At 37.5% G+C, this 25,947-nt stretch overlaps 1 pseudogene across 1 annotated transcript; it reads right to left on the bottom strand.

The window, feature by feature from the left end:
* Window positions 1–1,196: 1,196 nt before the first annotated feature.
* LOC114263139 (cysteine-rich receptor-like protein kinase 25) lies at window positions 1,197–24,814 on the bottom strand (annotated as a pseudogene). Its single transcript, XR_014361632.1, has 8 exons — window positions 24,380–24,814; window positions 22,695–23,115; window positions 12,078–12,101; window positions 2,737–2,865; window positions 2,495–2,616; window positions 2,184–2,394; window positions 1,726–1,963; window positions 1,197–1,420 (listed from the first exon to the last, which is right to left on the bottom strand). The product of XR_014361632.1 is annotated as a cysteine-rich receptor-like protein kinase 25 (transcript).
* Window positions 24,815–25,947: the final 1,133 nt, after the last annotated feature.

Below are 25,947 nucleotides of genomic sequence, written 5' to 3'. Positions count from 1 at the left end.
ATCATTGGTTCACTGTAGGGGTGGTGGGGGTCTCCCCAAAAAAGAGTCCTAAACATTATTCATACGCTAAAATAGCCAATAAAACAAAATGTTACATCAAATCCATAATCATTTCACTTTTTCTCTCAAAAATATGACATCCAACTATAAAAAGATCCAACTATCTTTCCAAATACAAAAATTTTAGCCTACTAAAATAGCAACTTCCTAAACACCTACAAAACATCACATCTAAACCATAATCATTTCTTTTTTTTCTCACAAAGTTAAAAAAGCCAAAAAGCCTATACCAAACGAGACTTTTTAACTGCAGGTTAAAATAGTCAAAAAGTCAAAAAATCAACTTATATCCCAAACGAAGGCCTAGAATTCTTCTTTTATATTCGATCAACTCTATAGAAAGAGAAGAAATAATTTATTTTTGCACATCACCTAACGGGAAGTTCTGAATAAAAATTAAAAACAAAATAAAAAAAAAACAAAAAAACAGAAAAACAAAAATCATTCTCAAATATGGGCGAACAAAGTAGCTGCTCCCAAAAGAGCATAATTTATGATTCCCAAGTTTGAGATGCTATTTGCATTCCAATTAACCTCAGCAACAAAACAAAACAAAGTCTCTCAAGAAAAGAAAATGAAAAATGAACTATTTTGACGAACACAAGAAAAACCCAATTATTTTCTTTTAAGTACTAATACAAACTTTGTTGACCAAGTCAAGTTCAGGGTTTCGGACCCAGGACTTGCATCATTAGGGATCACCACCTTTAAGGATATTGCAGATTGTCATTTGGGTTCATCTCACACCATAGAGCTATCCTTCAATCTTTGATATGGCCTGGACTTCTCACATTACCTTGGGTCTAGTTCAGTAATCGATACTTCATTTACCGACTATGATATTGACTTGCTTCCAGATTGATCTAAATCTAAAGATTTTGGCATACTTTCTGGTTTGCTACGAGCAAAGAATCCAGGTTGTTAAGGAACTGATAAAGTAACTGAATAACTGTTCAACATTAGAACTACAGTTGCCATGGAGGGTCTGCTCTCCGGATCTTCTTGGACACACAACAAGCCAATATGGATGCATCTAATGATTACACTTCTTGAATAAGACCCTTCCAAAATTGAATCCATCAAGTCCAAGGATCATTCCTCCGCCCACAGTTTCCAAGACTGCAACATTTCGTCATATATGACTTGAGGATGAGATGATATTGTCACCTAGAAGGAAAATAATAATTAGAATGGATGGTTACTACTCACATAGTTAAGAAGGTCCTCAGCACATCCTAATTCGTAAAAAGTATTATTCTTTTTGCCACTAATGATCTCCAAAACTAGAACACCGAAGCTAAACACATCGGATTTCACTGAGAATTGTTCATGCATTACATACTCTGAAGACATATAACTACTGCATAACAATACCACCAATTTAGCAATAAAATTAGAAGATAACAAGAACTAGTATCTAAAAGTTCATTTTGGAAGAAACCAAAAACGAAACCATTGAGTACATAATGCACCAAAATTCAACTAAAAAAGTGTAGCCCATCAAGATTATTGTCACTAGGTAGCTAGGTATAATATGCATCACTGAATTTGTTCATCCAAAGGCGAAGCTTTTGAAGAATTTGAGCTTGAGATTGCATAAATTATGTACTCATTAATTTAAACAACAGAAAAACAAACACATAGGACTTTGAGACACAAACTTACTATGTTCCAACAACTCGACTTGTATTTCCTTGAATTTGATCCACACCGAAAATCCTAACCATGCCAAAATCTGAAATTTTAGCATTAATATCTCCATCTAATAGAATATTGCTAGCTTTGAGATCACGGCATATAATTCTAAGTTAGGAATCTTCATGAAGATAAAGCATTCCTTTAGCTATTCCTCCAATAATCTTGTAACGTTTGACCCAATCCAACTTTTCTTCTTGTTTTGGATCTACACATTGATTAAAAAATATGTACTAGTTTACAATGAGGAATTTGAGTTGGGCAAGAAATGTCTGCATGCAGTTTGATTTGAAACCGAAACACAATGACGGTTATGCATTAAAATTGTTTCATCTCTTCAAATTCAAATCATGTACACTCATGGCAATCATTTATGAAACTAAACAAAATGCATCACTAAGAATTGGAGTTATTCAAATTTGCCATACCGAATAGCAAGTAGTCAAGGCTTTTGTTAGGCAAAAATTCATGTATGAGTATCTTTTCTTCTCCTTCCAAGCAATATCCCAGTAGTCTCACTAGATTTCTATGTTGAAGCTTTGCTACCAACACAACCTCGTTCTTGAATTCTTCTGCACCTTGCCCCGAGGTTCGAGATAGCCTCTTCGCAGCTACCTCTTGTCCATTGGAAAGTGTACCCTGATAATATAGAACATCCATTGAAATATTGGATCTAAATTTGGGAAGCAGTAAATGCAATAATATTTAATCCCATTATAGAAATCAAGTGCAATCTCACCTTGTAAACAAGGCCAAATCCACCTTCACCAATTTTGTTTTCAGTAGAGAAGTTGTTTGTTGCAGCTTGAACTGTACCCAAATTATATTGCAAGGATTCAGCTGTGGTGGTATCATTTCCAACTGAAAAACCAAAAAGATTATTGTGATAAATTAATTGATCTGTCACTCAACAGATAATTGTTAAAACAAGATGAGATGCACCAAAAATATATATATATGTATACATATATATTGTCTTACTTGTATCTTCTTCAATGGCATCATATTTCTTCTTTGATCTCCTACAAAAGCCTACAATGAAAAGCAAAACAGAGACTCCAACTGGAACAATGATGGCAATAAGTAGTTGGGTTGAGATTCCCCCCCTTCCTGAATCAAACCATAAAAACAAAAAATAAAAAAAGAATGATTCATTGAAAATCTGTTTTAGCATTGGAAAGTTGTGATTCATTCCAAATTCAAATCTCATATGTGAGCAGGTATGTTTATTTATTTATTTATAATCAATATGAAGGGAATTGAAAAAAAATGAGAAACTGTAATAATACTTGAATTCATCCACTAAGCTAATAACCTATTCAACTTGACCAGATTTTGTTGAATCAGATAATTATTTGGGTTAATTTTGTTTTATTTTATTTTATTTTGTCCCCAAGGTAAAAAATTTATGTCATTTTGATGATCACTATTTAAATTGTATCAATTTGATTTATAACATAAAAAATATTTCAATAAGCGTGACAAATGTGTAATATTTTAAGCTAAAAGTATAAGGATGGGCTTTTTGCCCTTTTGGCTTTTTGGCTATTTTAGTCTGAGGCTAAAAAACCTCGTTTTGGATAGGCTTTTTGGTTTTTTTTTTTTTTTTTTTGACAGAGAAAAAAATGAAATAATTATGAGTTGGATGACATTTTGTCCTATCTGACTAAAATAACCAATTTTGTCATATATGACTATTTTTGCCAAAGTAGTATCCAAAACATAGCCATAGTAAAATTTGAAAACTAAAAGTGTAATTTTGTAAGTGAAATTTCTCATTTATTCCTGACTTTATCATTATCTACTGTAAAAGTCATATTGAGGGATTTAATTGAAACTCTATTTGTACATATTGACACAATTTAAGCATTAACAAGTATTTTTCATTTTTGCGATTTGAATCTATCACAATGACCAAAAAAAGAAGCGATCTAGTCGATCCATGACAATAGATAAACAAAGCTTGGTTTGGATTTTGTTTAATAATTGATAGCTTATTTTACACTTTTCTTAATATTGCTCCTTCACATACTAGAAACAAAGAGCCAAAAGTGAATTTTCTATTATCAATATATCATCTAAAGTCTAAATCTAAGTAGCCAATCAATTCAAGATTATCAAACCTCATAAATGTGAGCAAGTAATTCTTTATTCCTTATAATTACCGTATCACTTCCTTATTTGAGTATTAAGTTTCTTACAATAAATGTATGAAAAATTGTTTCCATTCCAATTGATTTTATAATTTTTTTTTCTTTTGCATAAGACTAGATTTATTTCCTTTCGGAACATGGATAACTTTATGCGAATATTCTTTTATTCTAAATATTTGATTTACAAGACTAATAGTGAAGTATTAATAATCCTATTAACTTAGTGTGGTATTCACTATCCAATTGGATTAATATCCATTGGATTAATAATCCCACCCCTACCCCATTACTAATAATCCTACAAATTTGTTGGATTAATTATCCATTGGATTAATAATCCTAAACTAAAATTTTAAAAGAAACATAAGATAATTGGCCCCACGGATTAATAATGTCAATCCCATGCTCTAATCCACCCAATCAAACATACATGTTTGATTCACAAGACTAATAGTGAAGTATTAATAATTCTATTAAATTAGTGTGGTATTCACTATCCAATTGGATTAATATCCATTGGATTAATAATCACACCCCTACCACATTACTAATAATCCTACAAATTTGTTTGATTAATTATCCATTGGATTAATAATTCTAAACCAAAATGTTAAAACAAACATAGGATAATTGAGCCCACAGATTAATAATTTCAATCACATGCTCTAATCCACCCAATCAAACATGTCCAATATATACTTTTTGAGACAATCTCAATAATTCATGTGATTCATTCAGAAATGCTTCAATGTTTATCACATAGATTGTCTTACTAATATATTTCATTTCAAAGTTCTTAAAGAGAAATTTCTTAACTCGTACGATAAATCACGTACATTATTGACAAGAAAAATATCATCAATATACAAAATCATAAATATAAACACTCTCCCACTGATCTTTGGATATGTACACTAATAAAAAATGTTTTATTTAAATCCAAAGAAAAAATAGTATCATAAAACTTAAGATATAATTTTTAGAAAGTTTGTTTAAGTTCACAAATTGATTTCTTAAGTTTACAAGTCACATTTTCATTTTCCTCAATAGAGAAACCTTTGAGTTGATCTACACAAAATTCTTCATCTAACCTCAAAAAATTAATTTTCACATACATTTAATGCAACTCAATATCATGATGAGTTACTAATGCCATAATGATTATTAAATCGGCCCTTTAAGATACAAGCGAAAAGGAAATATCTCATTATAATCAAGGTCTACTTTTTAAGTAAAATCCTTAGCCACATATCTAGCATTATATCATTTTATATTGCCCTTAGAACAATAAATATTTTTGTACCCTTAGGCAATTCAATGAAATCCCATATTTCATTATGTTCCATTGATTTCAACTCATCATTCATGACATCAATTCATTTAGTAGAATCAATACTTTCTATGGCTTACGATAATAAAACTGAGTCTTTACTTATCTCAATATTATAATAAGATTGTTATTGTGGGAGCTAGAAAAAAAATATATGTCAGCTTATTGGGTCTAACCCAAACAAGGCCTACAATGGGTCTAGCCCAAACAAATATCACACCCCCTCACTTACATAAAGGGGGGGCATCCCAAGTAAAAGGTAAGTGATATCTTTCTACACTACAGACCAAGCATATCACGCCCTCAAAATAATAACATTAAACCCACAATATAGACATGCACTTATATATAAAAGATCCACATTCTTCTATTCATCAAAGTGTTCCATTACAAAAGTATTACATGTTAACAACAAAAGCAAATGCCCTAAGGGCTTACAGCTTTCCAAGTTAACACTTGGTTACAAAAAGAGAGTACTAACTCAATTACACATTAAGCCCTTGGCTTGAATTTACATATAATACATCAAAAGGAAATAAGACAACGAAAAGTCTGTCCGCCTCTAGCCTCCCAAGCTATGTCCTTGGAGGTGGCATGCTACCTGTACCTGAAAATGATGTTCCCATATAGGGTGAGCCACAACCCAGTAGAAATACACTAAACCAACTATGAACAATGACTAAAAAATTAGCAGTTGATAGATGGCTAACACCGAATCCATTCACTTATTTTACATTACAGTTTCATGACATACAAGTCCATGTTACATTTCATTTTCCATTTCTTTACAATTCTCAATTCATAACTATGGCTCAGAACCTAGCCAACAATTTATATGAGACAGTAACTTATATTAAACATTTTCCCATTTTCATAATAGATAAGCATACTAGCTATATCAACACATCAATAGATAAGCACATGAGCTATATCAACACTTCCATAGATATGCATAAGAGCAATATCACACTCCCAATGACAAGCATATGAGCTGTGTCAACACATCACTAGATAAGCATATGAGCTATATCTATGGAGTCCATCCCCTATCTTCTCCCAAACAACATCCGGTTTAGAGGTCCATCCCCTATCATCCCCTAAACCGTGGAATACATCCCCTATCTCCTCCAACACAACACAATGCATATAAACAATTATTATACACATCATCAATCAACACATAAAGTTAATGTATTCTTTCAACCGTCATACTCAATGACACATTTCAGTGATTAGTTTTAGTTTGCCTAATCATCATGCATTGTCTACAACAATCAAGACTATCCTCCACTGATAGCCCAAAGCAGTTATTTCTATACAGAATATAAAAGCAACAAATGGATATATAATCAATATTCTAACTAGGTGAGCGATAAATAATCCAACTACACCCTTTAATCCCATACATTCCCAATCTCAACATTCCCAAATCAATTCCTCATTTTTCACAATTAATTATACAAATTAATTAACCGATGTAATTAGGGCATTTTCATTAATTAACATTACAACCCTTAGGTTCCATTCTTATCAATGTCTCAACATTTATTCCATTTCTCTATGCCAAACATGCATCTAGGTTTATTATAATTAAAACCCCAACTTTTGTAAAATTACACAAAGGCCCAAAGTTTTATCAAAATTACACAACAACTCCGAACATATCAAAATGCTAAAATTTAAAGACAAAGCTCATAAAGGGGAGTAGGATATCCCTACCTCGAAGTTAGAGCCAAAATGGAGATGAAGACCAAAACCCAACGTACTCCAAATCCAAAGATTTTCAGATTAAATCAAAGCTCTCAATGCCCTTTATCTTTTTAACAAAGTCCCTAGGGTAGATTCACACTCTAGGGAGATCAAATCTTAGAGAGAGAGTAAGTTTAGAGAGAGAGGGTCTCGGATTTAGGGTTTTAAAAGAAAAGGGAAAGAAAAAGTGATGTTTAAAGACGCTGCTGTCCGCTGATATAAAACAGGCTCGCTCGAGCGAAGACTTGGTCGCTCGAACGACCAGACACAGAAAACCCTCGCTCGAGCCGTGAAGGTCTCGCTAGAGCTAAAAACTCAGAAGCACGCTCGAGCGACAGAATGCTCGCTCGAGCGAAGAACAACCAGACCCCTCGAGCGAAGGAAAGCTCGCTCGAGCCAAAAATTACAGTGTTCAGGTCCAGTACCAGACGCAATCATTCGCTCGAGCGAAGAAACTCTGGCTCGAGCGAAGGATCTAAAACACAGAGCTCGCTCGAGCGACAAACTCCTCGCTCGAGCGAAGGACCAAAATTCTGGGCTGCAACCATTTGTTCCCAAACACAACCAATTTGTAACAAACCTGCCCAACACATCCTGTAACCCAAATACAAAGTAAGAAATGATGTAAACAAGATAATAATCAACTACCAACATCTACGGACGCATGTCCGGATCACTGTACAACAAGGGTAAATCTGGGATCGCTATAACCTCCCCCCCTTAAAGAATTTCGTCCCCGAAATTAGGCACAAGTTTTAACATTTAATAACTCGACCCATTACCGGTCATCCCATCTCTTATCAAGAGGCATTTCATAACATATATTACTAGTGTATTATCAACATGCATTTCTCTTCCATTTCCAACCATTTCCAACATGCATGGTTCACAGTTTATATCATAATCAATATACATGATACAACTCCATTTCTACAATATAGCCAACATATGCAATATCATAATCAACTCCCATATCAAGGTAAGTTCTACAACATACTTCCATTAAACCAAAACATTATCAATGTTTTACAACTTAAGATATATATAAAGCTCTTAAGTCCAACAATATTACAAAATCTAAGTACAAGATTACACATCAATAAACAAGTCCGGATATTTCTCGCGGACCTCCAACTCACGTTCCCAAGTGGCCTCCTCCACTCCGTGATGTTTCCACAAAACCTTCACCAAAGGGATGGTCTTGCCATGCAAGACTTCATCCCGCCTATCCAAGACCCGAACCGGTCTTTCCTCATACGAGGCATCCTCATCCACCTCTAAGTCTGTCCAATCCAATACATGCGATGGATCCGGCTCATACTTCCGAAGCATACTCACATGAAACATGTCATGAACTCCGGACAACTGCGGCGGTAAAGCTAAACGATAAGCAACCTCGCCAATCCTCTCAAGGATCTCAAAAGGACCAATAAACCGAGGGGATAACTTCCCACTCTTCCCAAACCTCATCTGTCCCCGCCTAGGTGATATCTTCAGAAAGACATGATCACCCATCTCAAACGCCAAAGGCCTACTCCTACGGTCAGGATAAGATTTCTGACGACTCTGGGCTGTAACAAGCCTCCTACGAATAAGCTCAACTTTCTCCGTAGTCTCCCTAACCAATTCCGGACCCAACAAAGGTGCGTCACCCATCTCGGCCCAACAAACCGGAGACCTACAAGGTCGGCCATACAAGGCCTCAAACGGTGCCATACCAATGCTAGACTGAAAGCTATTGTTGTAGGCAAATTCCACCAATGGTAAGTGCCTCTCCCACGTCCCACTAAAGTCAAGGACACAACCCCGAAGCATATCCTCAAGGATCTGAATAGTACGCTCGGACTGCCCGTCAGTCTGAGGGTGATAAGCCGTACTGAAGGTCAACTTAGTACCCAAGGCACTCTGCAAACTCTGCCACAACCTAGCAGTAAAACGAGGATCTCTATCTGAGACGATTGTCACTGGGACCCCGTGCAACCTCACTATGTCCCGATTATACAAGTCGGCAAGATGATCTATCGAATCTCTCACGCGCATAGGAATGAAGTGCGCCGACTTAGTCAACCGGTCTACAACCACCCAGATAGCATCACTACCCTGCTGAGTCCTCGGAAGACCTACAACAAAGTCCATAGTGACATGCTCCCACTTCCACTCGGCAATAGGCAAGGGTTGTAACAAACCCGCTGGCCTCTGATGTTCGGCCTTCACTTGCTGACAAGTAAGGCACTTAGACACAAAAACTGCCACATCTCTCTTCATGCCCCGCCACCAAAACTGGCGACCCAAATCCCGATACATCTTGGTGCCTCCGGGATGCACCGCAAGACGTGAATGGTGAAACTCTCGGAGTACCTCCTCTCGGCAAGACTCCGGCACAAACAAACGGTCTCGGTATCTCACACTCAGGTCGGGATACACTGTCAAGCCCTTCTCAACCTTCCCACTAGAGATCTTCTCTCGGAGGGATTCTACCTCAAGGTCACCTCTCTGTACCTCTAACACTCGAGTCACTAGTGTAGGCTGTGCAACAACGAAAAACAAGGCCGCAGCCTTAACGGATTCGCCCAGTAGCAAATCAAACTCGCCAAGTGCACCCAACATCTCCCACTCCCAGATGGCTACACAAGCTACATCACCTATGGATTTCCTGCTAAGGGCATCGGCCACAACATTGGCCTTCCCCGGATGATAATGCAACTCGAAGTCGTAATCCTCAATAAACTCCTTCCACCTCCTCTGCCTCAAGTTCAAGTCTTTCTGTGTAAACAGATATTTCAGACTCTTATGATCTGAGAACGCCTCGAATCTCTCACCATAAAGGTAATGCCTCCAAATTTTCAAGGCAAAGATCACAGCCGCTAACTCTAGGTCATGAGTAGGGTAATTCTTCTCGTGAATCTTCAACTGACATGAGCCATAAGCTACCACTTCCCCCCCTTGCATCAACAAACAATCCAAACCCTCTCGTGAGACATCACAATAGACTGCATAACCTAACCCTCTCTCCGGAATAATCAAGACCGGAGCAGTGGTCAATCTAACCTTCAGCTATTGGAACGACTTTTCACAAGTCTCACTCCATACAAATTTGACTCCCTTCCGAGTCAATCTAGTCAACGACGAAGCTAACCTGGAGAAATCCTTCACAAATCGGCGGTAATACCCAGCTAAACCCAGAAAACTGCGGATCTCAAACACACTCTTAGGTTGTGCCTAATCCTGCACTGCCTCAATCTTGGAGGTATCAACGGACACCCCTTCCCCAGAAACCACATGGCCTAAGAACTTGACTTCTCCTAGCCAGAACTCACACTTCCCAAACTTGGCATACAGCCTATGGGCTCTAAGTAACTCAAGAACCACTCTCAAGTGTGCCTCGTGCTCCTCCTCTGAAGGTGAATAGATAAGAATGTCGTCCACAAAAACGACCACAAAACGATCCAAGAATTTCTGAAGGATCCGGTTCATCAAGTCCATAAAGACTGCTGGTGCGTTGGTAAGCCCAAATGGCATCACCAGAAACTCATAATGGCCAACCCGCGTACGGAACGCCGTCTTCGGAATATCCTCTTTCCTGACCCTCAACTGGTGGTAACCCGATCTCAAGTCTATCTTAGAGAAACAGCGGGAACTCTTCAACTGGTCAAACAAATTATCTATACAGCGCATAGGGTACTTATTCTTGACCGTAGCCCGATTCAACTTCCGTTAATCAATACACAATCTCAAGGCACCATCTTTCTTTTTAGCAAAGAGGGCCGGTGCTCCCCACGGTGAAACACTAGGGCGAACAAAGCCCTTAGCTAGCAATTCCTGGAGCTGAATTTCCAACTCAACCAACTCTGCTGGAGCAAAACGGTAAGGTGCCATAGAAATCGGCGCCGTGCCGGGCACAAGATCAATAGAGAACTCAATCTCTCGATGAGGTGGTCAACTAACAAGATCCTCGGGAAAGACATCCGAGTACTCACAAACCACCCTTGGCAACACAATCTGGGTCTCATCACAGTCACCACTCTCAAAGCTAGCAAGTAGACCACTAAGCTCACTCCGCCCTCGCGAATCATATCCCGGTGGCAAAACACTACCAACCCGGTCCCCCAAGAAATGGAACCACTCCCCGCTCAAGGTACATAATGTGACCCTCTGGCGGTAGCAATCGATAACAGCCCGGTATGACGATAGCCAGTCCATACCCAAAATAACATCAAAGCCCTTCATAGGCAAACTACAAAAGGAAACGGAAGCCTATAGTCGACGACCTCTATATCACAACCCCTACAACCCTGTTTCAGAATCAACTCACCCCCAATAGGTGACACTACACAAATAGGAGATGCTAACTGCGCCAACTCCAACTCCAACGCAGATGCAAATGCAGCAGATACAAAATAATGAGATGCACCTGTATCAATCAACACACTAGCGACCGAGTTGCAAAACAAAAAGGTACCTCTCACTACTGATGGAGCCAGTTCTAGATCCTGTGCAGTAACAGCATACACGCGCCCTGTCGGCCCCTGATCCACCTGCTCACTCCTCGGAGCATACGACTGCTGCGCTGACTGGGACGACGAAGCCCCCGGATTGGCCCTCGAGGCCTGCACAGACTGAGCTGGCTGAAAACCTTGCGTCTGTCTAGAACCAGACGCTCCTGAAGTGGCATTCAACTGTGAGCAGAACCTCTTCAGGTGCCCAGGCTGTCCACATTGATAGCAAGATAAGGGATGCCCTCTGCCCAAACTCTGACTCTGCTGTCTAGCTGAAGAAGAAGCAGCTCTCTGACCTCCGCCCTTCTGCGGGCAAACCGAAGACTTGTGACCCAGCTGGCCACAAGTGTAGCAAGTCAAACCTCCCTGATTGCCTCTCCCCGAGCCTGTACTCGGCACCGGAAGGGTCGATCTAGCAACTCCACCCTGAGACTGCTGAGGGTTATAACCTCTCTGTCTCCTGCCATCACCCTGACCATCTTGGCTCCTCTTGGAGCCTCTATGTTTCTCCTCATCCTCCTCCTGCATCATAAGCTCCATATGAACTGTAGCATCCACCAAATGTCTATACTCTCAGATATAAGACCCACCAACCCTCAACTTGAGGCCATGCCTCAACTTCCGCTCAAACTCATAGCAACGGCGTTCTTCGGACGCCACCAGTTCAGGTGCAAACCTGGACAAGCTAGTAAAAATGGCCTCAAACTCTGCCACAAACATACCCTGCTGATTAAGCCGGCTAAACTGATCCCTCAGCTTCTCCCTAGCAACTGCAGATAAGAACCTCTCCTGGAAAGCATTTACAAATGCCTCCCATGTACCACTAACACGAGCCTTCTCGTACTTCCACCATTGACCCGCATCTCCTTTCAGCTGGAAGGATGCCAAGGTCACTTTCAGTGCTCCGTCCTCGATGCCAAGCATCTCGAACGTCTTACTCATTTGTTCTATCCACTCGTCAGCCTTCAGTGGCTCCTTCGGATCCCCAATAAACTCATCCGAGTTAGACCGGAAAAGCTCCCTCTTCAAGAAAGAAGGCCCTGCCTCAGCAACCTGATTCTCAGCTTTGAGAATACCCAAAGCTCCTGCTATCTCTCGGGCCAAGGCACTCATAGCCTGCTGACCCGCTAGCTCGGCCACATTGGCCTGGCCAACTCCCTCCTGCACAGCCGGAATATCATCCGGTAAAGACATCTCCTGCCTACCACGCCTGCCACACCTAGCACCTCTTCCTCGTCCTAACATCCTAATAAAGGTAACACAGAACGTTAGCACATTCATAAATGTGTCGAAACTAAACACTGGTGTCCTAATGCATGGACAACTGTAATTCACTCCACGTAAGCACATAAACACATAAGCACTTACGAATTTCATTTCCGGATGATCATCGTCCCAAGGCGTTATTAGAGTTCCGGTTAGAAACAACATTGATCCAGTGCCTTTCCAACAAGACTCCCAAAAACCCAAGGATCCAATCAACATCCTAGAAATTAAATCCCATACCCAAATAAACACATAAGCATGTTATCAATTAAACACATAGCATATGACACTACATCTAAGTCTCTATCAAGCGAGACAAACCCATTGTAATACTAATCACTTCCCACGTACCCAAAGTATTCAAACCCGGTACGCTCTGATACCAAGTTGTCACACCCTCAAAATAATAACATTAAACCCACAATATAGACATGCACTTATATATAAAAGATCCACATTCTTCTATTCATCAGAGTGTTCCATTACAAAAGTATTACATGTTAACAACAAAAGCAAATGCCCTAAGGGCTTACAGCTTTCCAAGTTAACACTTGGTTACAAAAAGAGAGTACTAACTCAATTACACATTAAGCCCTTGGCTTGAATTTACATGTAATACATCAAAAGGAAATAAGACAACAAAAAGTCTGTCCGCCTCTAGCCTCCCAAGCTATGTCCTTGGAGGTGGCATGCTACCTGTACCTGAAAATGATGTTCCCATATAGGGTGAGCCGCAGCCCAGTAGAAATACACTAAACCAACTATGAACAATGACTAAAAGATTAGCAGTTGATAGATGGCTAACACCGAATCCATTCACTTATTTTACATTACAGTTTCATGACATACAAGTCCATGTTACATTTCATTTTCCATTTCTTTACAATTCTCAATTCATAACTATGGCTCAGAACCTGGCCAACAATTTATATGAGACAGTAACTTATATTAAACATTTTCCCATTTTCATAATAGATAAGCATACTAGCTATATCAACACATCAACAGATAAGCATATGAGCTATATCAACACTTCCATAGATATGCATAAGAGCAATATCACACTCCCAATGACAAGCATATGAGCTGTGTCAACACATCACTAGATAAGCATATGAGCTATATCTATGGAGTCCATCCCCTATCTTCTCCCAAACAACATCCAGTTTAAAGGTCCATCCTCTATCATCTCCTAAACCGTGGAGTACATCCCCTATCTTCTCCAACACAACACAATGCATATAAACAATTATTATACACATCATCAATCAACACATAAAGTTAATGTATTCTTTCAACCGTCACACTCAATGACACATTTCAGTGATTAGTTTTAGTTTGCCTAATCATCATGCATTGTCTACAACAGTTAAGACTATCCTCCACCGATAGCCCAAAGCAGTTATTTCTATACAGAATATAAAAGCAACAAATGGATATATAATCAACATTCTAACTAGGTGAGCGATAAATAATTCAACTACACCCTTTAATCTCATACATTCCCAATCTTAACATTCCCAAATCAATTCCTCATTTCTCACAATTAATTATACAAATTAATTAACCGATGTAATTAGGGAATTTTTCATAATTAACATTACAACCCTTAGGTTCCATTCTCATCAATGTCTCAACATTTATTCCATTTCTCTATGCCAAACATGCGTCTAGGTTTATTATAATTAAAACCCCAACTTTTGTAAAATTATACAAAGGCCCAAAGTTTTCTCAAAATTACACAACAACTCCCAACATATCAAAATGCTAAAATTTAAAGACAAAGCTCATAAAGGGGAGTAGGATATCCCTACCTCGAAGTTAGAGCCAAAATGGAGATGAAGACCAAAACCCAACGTACTCCAAATCCAAAGATTTTCAGATTAAATCAAAGCTCTCAATGCCCTCTATCTTTTTAACAAAGGCCCTAGGGTAGATTCACACTCTAGGGAGATCAAATCTTAGAGAGAGAGTAAGTTTAGAGAGAGAGGGTCTCGGATTTAGGGTTTTAAAAGAAAAGGGAAAGAAAAAGTGATGTTTAAAAACGCTGCTGTCCGCTGATATAAAACAGGCTCGCTCAAGCGAAGACTTGGTTGCTCGAGCGACCAGACACAGAAAACCCTCGCTCGAGCCGAGAAGGTCTCGCTCGAGCTAAAAACTCAGAAGCACGCTCGAGCGACAGAATGCTCGCTCGAGCGAAGAACAACCAGACCGCTCGAGCGAAGGAAAGCTTGCTCGAGCCAAAAATTACAGTGTTCAGGTCCAGTACCAGGCGCAATCGTTCGCTCGAGCGAAGAAACTCTGGCTCGAGTGAAGGATCTAAAACACAGAGCTCGCTCGAGCGACAAACTCCTCGCTCGAGCAAAGGACCAAAATTCTAGGCAGCAACCATTTGTTCCCAAACACAACCAACCTGTAACAAACTTGCCCAACACATCCTGTAACCCAAATAAAAAGTAGGAAAGGATGTAAACAAGATAATAATCAACTACCAACATCTATGGACGCATGTCCGGATCACTGTACAACAAGGGTAAATCCGGGATCGCTATAAAGCATGCTACCCTTTCTAGACTTTCAATCTGTTTATCAAGTGACTGACTTCACCATCGGAGTGCCTCCAGCCGGCAACCCCGGTTGGGTGGCGCCGATCATGCTCATCTTCGCTGGTCTACCAGGACAAAGTTCATCTCTTCGTTAGATCTCTACAATCTATGTGAGAGGATATTTCATGGTCTCACAACTGGCACTGTCTGTGGGAAAGAGCTAAAGAATTCAACGAAGAGAAGAACCAATATGACACCCAAGGTACTCGGACCAATGAGCACTAAGGTTAACCATTCTCTTTCTAAAAAAGGAGACCACAGCTGGGTTTTTTGCTTCTTTCATTCTGATTATGTTTTTTGCTAAAGTTCAGGTATACATATATATATATACACGTCTATGTATGTATCTATTTATGCTCACAGATTTGATCAAACCCTTGTTGAATATTAATATTGCTTAGAAAGGTTGTCAAAACAAGATGAAGTTTGTAGCTATTTTCTCTCTAAAAATGGGTTTCACACATTTCTTGGTGCAAACATTTTTTCGGCAATTTAATAAAGTTGTTTGGCTAAATCTACACATCGGTCTGTCCATTCATTTATTTATTCTTCTTTATTTCTCAAAACGACTGGGTCTTTAGGTTTTCTCTCTCTAGAGTTATTCCCAGCAAGAGACATTGCCATAGGTTGGACCATGAGTTATGATAAAAAAATTTATTATTATTATTTAATTAATTGTGGTAGCCGGCAGGCTATATATATGTATATATATGTATATATATATATATGCATATAAATTCAAACAGTTTGATCTGGAGGCAACTTCAATTGTCATGAATGGCTCATGTTGACGCCGACCAAAATCTCGACAAAACCGAAGATATGCAAATTCACCCCTGGTCATTATTTATTTATTTATCTCTCGGCTAAAATAAATTTAATAGATCTTCCCATATAATATGAAATCAACATATATTGTTTATTTATTTATCTCTCGACTTCATATGTTTTCAATTCCGCATTTGAATACTTCCATGCATACAGAACTTTATTAATCACCTGCTGGGTTCAAGAATCACGTATTGCAATTATACCATCTTCAACCTCTCTATAAGTCTCCTCGGCAAGAAAATTTGACAACGTTAGGACCACTTCAATTACCATAAAGGCTCATCATATTTCCTTTCCTTAAACTTCTAACTCTATCTCTCTAGGTAACTATGATCTTTACTAAAGTTTTTTGCATAGTTTTAGTTGGATTGGGTCACCATTATTGCTCATGCCAGTCAAACCCAAAGTGAAAGCCAACCACTGGCTTGCGGCAAGTGAAATAGTTAACTCACTTTTGGTGTAGACATGATGCCGCCCAGCCAACAGTTCTGCCAACGACTGGAACACTCAATTCCATAATATTCGGCCAAACGAATGGAGCTGTTAGGCAATCCAGCAAGAATTTCCATTCATATTCGGCGTTCAAGCCTATACATGTGCATTTTGGCAATACTGAGGATTCATAGCCAACTGCTCGACAAAGCTCCAAAGCTACTTTACATGTCATTTATTCAGCTTATTTATTCGGCATATCAGCAACTCTGCATATTCACAACTTATTCGGCACTAACATCTTGGCAACTCGGCAAGACTATTTGGCCACATCGCTCCACATTGGATCTTTTCGACAATATTATTCGGCTAACATTGCTTGTCAACATTTGGCCCCATTGCTTACTCGGCAAGACTACTCGGCCACACACGGTAACATTGGACATCCTCGGCAAAATCCTTATGCTTATTATATCAGCATAGAACTAACATCTCAGCTTGACGAAATCAACATTTGAATATACGAGAGGATTCGTGTCAAATCAAGGAGTCCAAACCCACCAACCCGAGCAGCCAAGAAGTAACCAAAGTTCGCTAGAAACTGCGAAATGGGCCACTTTTTCCGAACATTAAAATTTTCAAAGTTGTCGGAATCATGTTTTGATCATCCCAATGTGAAGTACTCATCGAGACGAATCCAACACAACAAACCACATCAAAATCGGTGCTAAAACGAAGTCATACGGGCCGATCAAAGTTTACCCAAAAAAATGAATTCTTTCGCTGGAGAAGACGACCGAGCAAGCAATGAAGAAATAATCCTGTGCTTCGCAGTTGCCTTACACCCAGTTGATTTGAACCCTCATATCTATTTTGGCTACAATTGCGGCATCAGGAGTCTGATCACAATGATCCAACAGTTCTTTCTAGCTATTTGACGCATTCTGGGTCCATCCGTACGGTCAGAATTTCCAAATTCAGCTCAAAATAATAATAATAATAATAAATAAAATAAAATAAACTAAACAAAAAAGAATGAAAATAAAATAAATAAAATAATAATAATAATAAATAAATAAAAATAATATATATATATATTTGCAGATTTTATTCAAAAATTGAGCGTAATGGCTCACTTCGCATATCACCAAACACCCTACTTTGTCTTGGCTTCATTCTGATATCGCCATGACACCAAACACGGGCACGGAATCCGTTTCAAATTGTTATCGGCAATTTCGGCCCAAGTCAATTTTATTCCTTCCGAATAACAAATCTTATTCAAAAGCAATGGGGCAAATATATGTTGGACAAGAAACTCAACTTCAATAAATTGGCAACCATTGTCAACCAAGTTCTTAGCAAATCCAACTCCGAAGGGATGCCGACACACCGCAAAGCTAAGAAAAATCACTGACCAAAAGATCGGCACAATCACCAACCCAAGTGTAGTTGACCAACTTTTCGGCAAAATCACATTATATATGAAACAGACCGATATTTTGAAACTAGTTACTCGGCAGTGCATCAACTTTACTCGGCAAGATTATTCGGCACCATTATTAATTCAACATTATGTATGATCATTATTTGGCCGTGCATCAACTTTATTCGGCTAAACAACATTATTTGGCAAAACAATTGCCCACCGGGACATCTTAGTCAATTTTCCGCTTTCTAATTAGGGCACATCAGCCGATCATCATCTCGGCACCTTTGATATGCATGCATACTCGGCCAAGTTGGTACAAACATTACAACAACATTTACTTGAGTTACACACTCCTGCTCCTTTTCACACTGCTCCAAGCAAGCGCTATTTTTGGGGCAATACATTACACACTTGGCAGTCAGCTGTTAACACTTGGCAGGTGGCAATTCGCATTTGGCAGTCCGCAGTTCGCATATTGTTGTGCGCCGTCATTTTACCAAAACCGAATCTTCCCTAAACCATAGGGAAATGGGAATCTGCATCCCTTCCGACTAACACCTGTCATTCGAAAGCAATGGGACAAGTCTACCTTGGACTAAATGCAAACCGAGCAAAATGCAAACCGAGCAACTCGACAATTAAATAGTTGACCCAATATCTACTTGGCAATTCCTTACAAATGGAGCAATATTATTGGTGATTAACACGTCCACCTTATTCGGTACATGATGCATTATTCAAAGTCCTTAGCCATATTGGCACATGGTTGCCACTTAAAATCAGCAAAAGTCTCCGAGTATAACGTAATCTTCGCACTTGGCATGGAGCGCCATCAGCAAAGGCCTACACCCATGCCCGGGGGTTAGAATACCGCAGGCCTACACCCTCGCCCAGGGGTCATAATACCACAGCCTACACCCTCGCCTGGGGCTTAGAATACTGCAAGCCTACACCCTCACCCGGGGGTCATAATACCGCAGCCTACATCCTCGCCCGGGGGTAACAATACCATGGTCCATCGTTATGATTTGTTTGGAACTCATGTGATAGACATATGTTCATTTATACATACATTCAAGCATACATGCATTCATGCAGTCATTCATTTTTTTTTATTTACCCAGAGTGTTCTTTATCAAAAACCCTAACAGCTATTTGAACAGCGTAACTCGGCGGGAAAAACTCTCATTCCTTCAACCGCAGACAATGAAAGTTTTGGGGCAATCATGGGAGCCAGGAAAAAATATATATTAGCTTATTGGGTCTAACCCAAACAAGGCCTACAATGGGTCTAGCCCAAACAAATATCACACCCCCCTACTTATATAAAGGGGGGGTATCCCAAGTAAAAGGTAAGTGATCTCTTTCTACACTGCAGACCAAGCACGCTACACTTTCTAGACTTTCATTCTGTTTATCAAATGACTGACTTCACCATCGGAGTGCCTCCGGCCGGTAACCCCGGTTAGGTGGCGCCAATCATGCTCATCTTTGCAGGTCTGCCAGGACAAAGTTCATCTCTTCGTTGGATCTCTACAATCCATGTAAGAGTATATTTCATGGTCTCACAGTTATAGATATACCACATAATCATTCGAAATGACAAATCTCTTTACCTTATGAAATCTTCTTAATAATATTTCTTGTGGTTCTTCTACAACTTTTCATTGGTGACAATTACATTTTAGAGTAATTGATTATTCATTTGTTGTTCCAAGACATTAAGTTGTTTAACAACTATAGGAATGACAATTTCCTTCAAATTATGGATAATGATACTTATTTCCAAACTTACTAAATAATCACATTTCATAATTTATCCCTCCTACTAATTTCAACATTCTTATTAAATTTGATATTATCAGTTTCTGTGATTCTTGTACTAATGGCAAGATAGTAAAACTAATATCCTTTGAATTTTCAAGATAATCAACAAATAACCACTGAGTATTCTAAAATTCAATTTCTTTTCATGTGGATCAATAATTTTAATTTTGTGGACAACCCTAAACATGCAGGTGTCTTAAGTTCGGTTTCCTTTCTGTTCACAGTTCAAAGTGAGTGTTTGGAACTTCCTTACTAGGAATCAGATTCTATATGAAAACAATAAATTATAACGACATACATCCACAATATTATGGGTATTTAGAAATTATTTAACATCCTCTTAGTCATATTCATTAGAGTACAATAATGTTTCTCAACTATATCATGCTGTTGAGGCATTATGTCTTTCATAGAGTTTAGTAAATAACCTTGTACTTTACACTATCTTTATGTTTTTTCATATTTTTGTTTAATTGCCTTTCTTCCTTAATAATGTACACATCAATGGTATCCATTTACCAGAGATCTGTTATGCAATAAATAAACAAAATCATAAAGTGAAAATTCATCTATAAAAGTGATAAAATAACTTTATTTACCAAATATAAAGTGACAAAATGGCACATTAATGTCTATTTGGGTAATATTAAAAAATCCTGACACTTTACTTAATGTGATTGAATTGTTTTTCCTTAATGCAATAAACACTCCCACTAAAAACAATAAAATCTAAATTCACAAGAATCTCAATTATTTAAGTTTTTTCTCTTCTTAAATAAACATACTAGTTAATTTATTAACTTTCTACTTACTATTCATAGAATTATAGTTAATATAAATGATCCATACTGAGGAGATAAATAATTCAAAATAAATTGCACGAAAACAAACTCATTCACAAATTTTCTTAAATTCTTTAATTGAGCAGTCAAGTTAGACAATTTAATGACATGCTCATGCATCTCGTGCATATCATCAAACTTATGTTGGTAAACTTAACCATAAGTGTCCCAGCAAAAAACTTATTAGCAATTCGGAAACGTTCTTTTATATTGCTTGAATCATAATAGAAGGAAATTTCTCAAATAGTAACACTAAGTCAAAATTCAGAACATTGAGATGAAACTGAACTTATTCTATTCATTTTGAGATTTTTTTTTTCATTTAAAATCAAAACAAACAAAGGATACAAATATTGCGAAACAAAACTTTAATCAATAGTTCATGCCCACTACATTAATACTAAGAGTAATCAATAATTGACAATTAGTCAAGATAAACACATGTTCAAACAATCACAAATAGTATCACTGTGATCTACCTTTGGGATAATCTAATGACATACTATTTAACAGTTATGGTGATTCCCTTTCACCAATAGGACTAGTAGATAAAATATTTATAATTAAGTAGGTCTGTTACCTTTGGGTATTCATTCAATAGCAATTATGAATGAATACCCATCAACTATCCTATTACAATTCAATAATTATTTAGAAGTAGTGCACGTTTGGACTAACCTAACATCTTTATAATTAAACAATTGCAATTTGCAAAGTCATTATTTTTTAATACTTAGGAAGGGTATTAAATTTCAATTATTTGATTTGATATCTATGTGTCATTTTCATTGGGTCACTTTGGCAACTACCAATTGTATCATAATTTAAATTTCAAATCACAATAAAAACTTTGTATGGACATTATTGAATAAATAATAATTTATTCACAATTATTCGTCATCATAATCATAATGCATATTACTAAATCATAAGAATAATATTAAGATAACAAATATTAACACAATTCATATTTTATGTTACATAAGAATATATACTTTTGCACCTCATCAAACCACCCACAAAAACCAAATTTATACATAATGGTGGCAACCATATTGAAATAATTTTTAGAGGTTACAATTAGATTCTTAAATAGCAATATGCTTGGTACTATAGATATCACAATAAAATTTTAATATACTTTCTCATACTAAAATTTACTTTAAAAATTCAACAAAACAGGAATAATAATAATTCATTATGCAATACGACTATCTTTAGGCATTACTAAATCAAACAATACAATGGTCATTAACCACTAAACCTTTCCTCATAATAAAGATAATTAAATCATTCACAATATTCAATTATCAAAATATTAAAACATTCGGTTTATCATCAAAGATTTAACATTCATTAAATATTATTTATACAATACGCAATCCAATCTAAAGTAGGAATATAGGAGTTGCATATGAAATTTCATATCATGTTCAGCAAATTAAAATTTTGAGGCAATTGTAATTATAATCAAAATTAATTGATATTTAATTAATCGAAAAATCATAATAGTCTGAAACATGAGCTCTGATACCACATGTAAATAATTTTATGGTGTTACGCATATAACAATCTTCATAATTCAAAATCATGAACTATCATGAATTTTACAAATAATAACATAATATAGAAAATAAATAACATACCCGAATTAGTTATGCAAAACGTTCAAGTGATTCAATATTGATTGAACATAAATCTAATAATAATATTAATGGAAAAAGAATTTTCTCTCTTGACCCTCTTTAGAATACATTATCTTAATATACTTTTATAAGTAAAGAGATGATCAGTTTCCTAATATAAGTATAACTTCATTTGCCCATCAAAGTAGGAGATTTGGAAACTACTCTACCTATTGACCAATCAGATAATAACTTGTGGTTCAAGATATGAAACTATAATCTTATTAAATTTATAATCCATATTGCCGGGTAGATTCCCATAATGACTAAATAATTAAATTTAGTCTTACAACCTCGACTAACTGAAGGTCCCGGAGAAGGAAGGACCGGTGGTGGAGGCGGCAGAGCAGTGGCAGTGACGTTGTAAAAAGGGTAGGACTCATGCCTAAAATTACAACTCGGAAACAGAAACGTCGCTCCCGGATGTCCATCACAGCAAACCGGTAAGTCCGAGATAAGATCTTTAAGACATTTGTTGCAATCCAATAAAGTCAAGTCCGGCGTGCACTGTGCTAACGCGTACAGCTTTTGAAGCGACGACAAATTAGCTTCTCTAGTCGCAAATTTCTTACCCGATCCACCATTCGAAGCTCGAGTTGCTATGTCATCCATTACACCTCCCAAGATTTCTGTGAAACGGATGTCGTCCGTAGAGTTCTGTGTATCATTCAAAAAAATTATTTCTGCAGATTCATCGGATTTGGAGAAGATGTGTTGGAAATGGTAGAAAAATTCTGGGTAAAACCAGAATTTTTTCTCAAGTTTGGTCTATTTTTTAGGTGGGCCCCGAGTGTCGATTTACTCGGGTCAAAGTGGTAACACGTTCTATGCCGCGTTGTGATTCACGTGGTATATTTGGTTGCTCAAAACCATTACCGAGTGAATGGGAAATTAAAGCCAAAGTGTGCTCCATAGAAATGGAGTTTTGGTGGAAATTCCTTAAGGTTATAAATTGGCTTGTCCCACATTGATTTGGTGGGAAGTTTTGAAAGGGTTTATAAGGCTTAGGGTGAGATACTTGGGGTGTGCCCCAAGGGGTACCCAAGTGTTTTAGAGGGAGAGGTTATGGACAAAATGGGCTAGACCCATTGGACCCAAAAATCACCACACGCGCGCGCCGCCGTCCGTCCGGTCGGCCGGGCCGGGCCGGGCTGGGCGCGGGTGCGTGGTGTGTGGTTGGGTTGGGCTTCTAATCTTTTTGGGCCAAAAACATTTGAATTTAATTTTATTTTTATTAAAATAAAATCCAGAATTCAAAATTTTTTGTTCATCCAAACAGGGCCCTTCCCGTTTTCAAACAGAATTAAACTGGTTTGGATTTATTGCTCATCCAAACAGAGCCCTTCCCGTTTTTATCTGTTTGAATAATTAACCCAACAGATTCAAATATGTTTAAATTTGAAACTAACAGGTTTCATATCTGTTCAATTCAAAACCAAGAGCCACCTTTACATCTATAAATAGACTAGCCTCCCATTTGGATTTTACTCCAATTTTTTCGTACTCCATCTTCTGCAAATTATATTCTTCATCTTGCTGCATTTTATTTCTGAAAGAAAGAGTGTAAACACTTAGTGTGTTCGTAAGGCAAACAATTTGTAGTGCTGCTATTGTTTGTGGTAAGATCATTTCATCCTGGGAGATAGATGTCCAAATTCTGAAAGCACCGTGGAGAGGACGAATCTGTCTTAAGGACACAGTGTCAAACACTGGACTTGATTAGAAAATAATTCGAAGAAATTAAATCAAGTAAGTTATTTAATTTATTTTCAGTGTTGTTTTTTATTTATTAAAATCAGATTTAAATTTTGTTTTTTGTAACAAAATAAAATCTGTGGTTTTATTTATTTATTTTTATTTCGAGTTTGATTTTTGTAATCAAACAAATTCTCTCATTTTCTTTATATTCTTGTTGTTGTTTTGTACACAACAGAATTTAATCTTTTTAAATACAGTGAAGATTGACCAGCAAGATGTACTCGTTCGAGTATCGTAACATGCACTCATCGTACCAAATTGTGACATTCGTCGACTTGGGACAACGTTGGACTACTTCTTTAGCAGCAGTGGTTACGCAGTCTTGACAGACGACGGTGGAGACATCGCCGCGGCAGAGGAAGAGGCCGTAGGCTATGTCGGGGGGGTTACGGCCGGCGGTGGAGTTGGAGAAGCCGTAGATGGAGGTGGAATTAGAGGAGAGGGAAGAGAAGAGGGTGTTGAGGTTGGTTTTGTATGTGCTATTGGGAGTGTAAGTTGTTGTGTTTGGGCAATTGATTGAAAGGAAATTTGGGGTTGATTTGGTTTTGATGCTTAGCAAGCAAACGATGGAGAGACAGAGGAGGACTCTGGAGGTTTTGATGGATTTGATCATGGTGATCAAAGTGCTTATTTTTAGAGACCCTTTGGGCAGTTCAATTTATAAATGTCTAACTTCACTTTTAACCTTCTTTTCCTATCATTTTTTTTATCAGTAATATTACAAATTTAAATTTAATTATTCAAAAAATATTTAAAATTATCATTTTATAATGTAAATTTATTCTATATATAAATCACACACTAAAAAAAATTAGAAAAACTAAACTTTTGACGCTTTTAATTTAACTCAAAATTTATTTTAATTTCTCCTATTCTAAATTAAATAATTTGATTATTATATTTTAACTGTAATTCAATTTGTTCCTTTTCTTTAAGTTTGAGATTAAAGTTAATAATTTTGGAATACTAGGCAATCTCTTAAGGTGTACACATGAAAATAATTAATTGAAATTTAAATAGAATGATTAAATTGAAACTAGACTTAAAGTATATAGATTAAATTATTTAAATTAAAACAATATAGACCAAAATAAAACTTAGGTTAAATTATAGGAGAAAAAGTATTATTTACCCTAAAAAAAATTGACATTTTAAGTTTGTCTTAATTTTATTTATAATTACAATGTGTGTGAGTGATTTTCTGATCACACTGCCCACTTAGTAATCAGCTAAAGAGCACCGGAAGAATAGATGGCTTCAACTAACCTGCAACAGAAAGAGAAGGCTCTGGCGGTGGTCTTCCACCCGGGGGCACTCCGACGATCAAGTCAGTATATCTCTCAAAGATAATCAAGTGCTAAATTCACTGCTCAAAGCATAAATTGCGTACCTTAGACCCACGGGGGTGCCTCTCTTTTATAGTTTACTCAGTCCTAGTCCCACTAGAAGCTTGACTTCTATGGACTCCCATTCAGTGTTTGCTTTGGACTTTACAAGAGATAAGGATAGACTCCCTAAGAATACTATCCTTATCCATCTTGAAGTCTTTCTTCATTCTAGGACTCTTGTCCCTTATCTGTTTATCTCGGACTCCGATATCTTCGAAGATAACCTCGGCCTAGCCGAGATCATCTCGGCGTCATGTCCAAGACATGTGGCACCTCGGCTGACACGTCGGCGTCACCTTGCCATGTGTTGGTACTCAGAAAATATATCCCTTGGTTGGATGTCCCTTCTGAAAAAGCTCAATCTCCCCGAGGACTCGCCTTTGAGAAACGCCGACGC

This window comes from Camellia sinensis, chromosome 2 (assembly GCF_055761805.1).
Source record: "Camellia sinensis isolate YWXY chromosome 2, ASM5576180v1, whole genome shotgun sequence".
NCBI lineage: Eukaryota > Viridiplantae > Streptophyta > Magnoliopsida > Ericales > Theaceae > Camellia > Camellia sinensis.
This window is presented reverse-complemented; position numbering and strand designations above follow the sequence as displayed.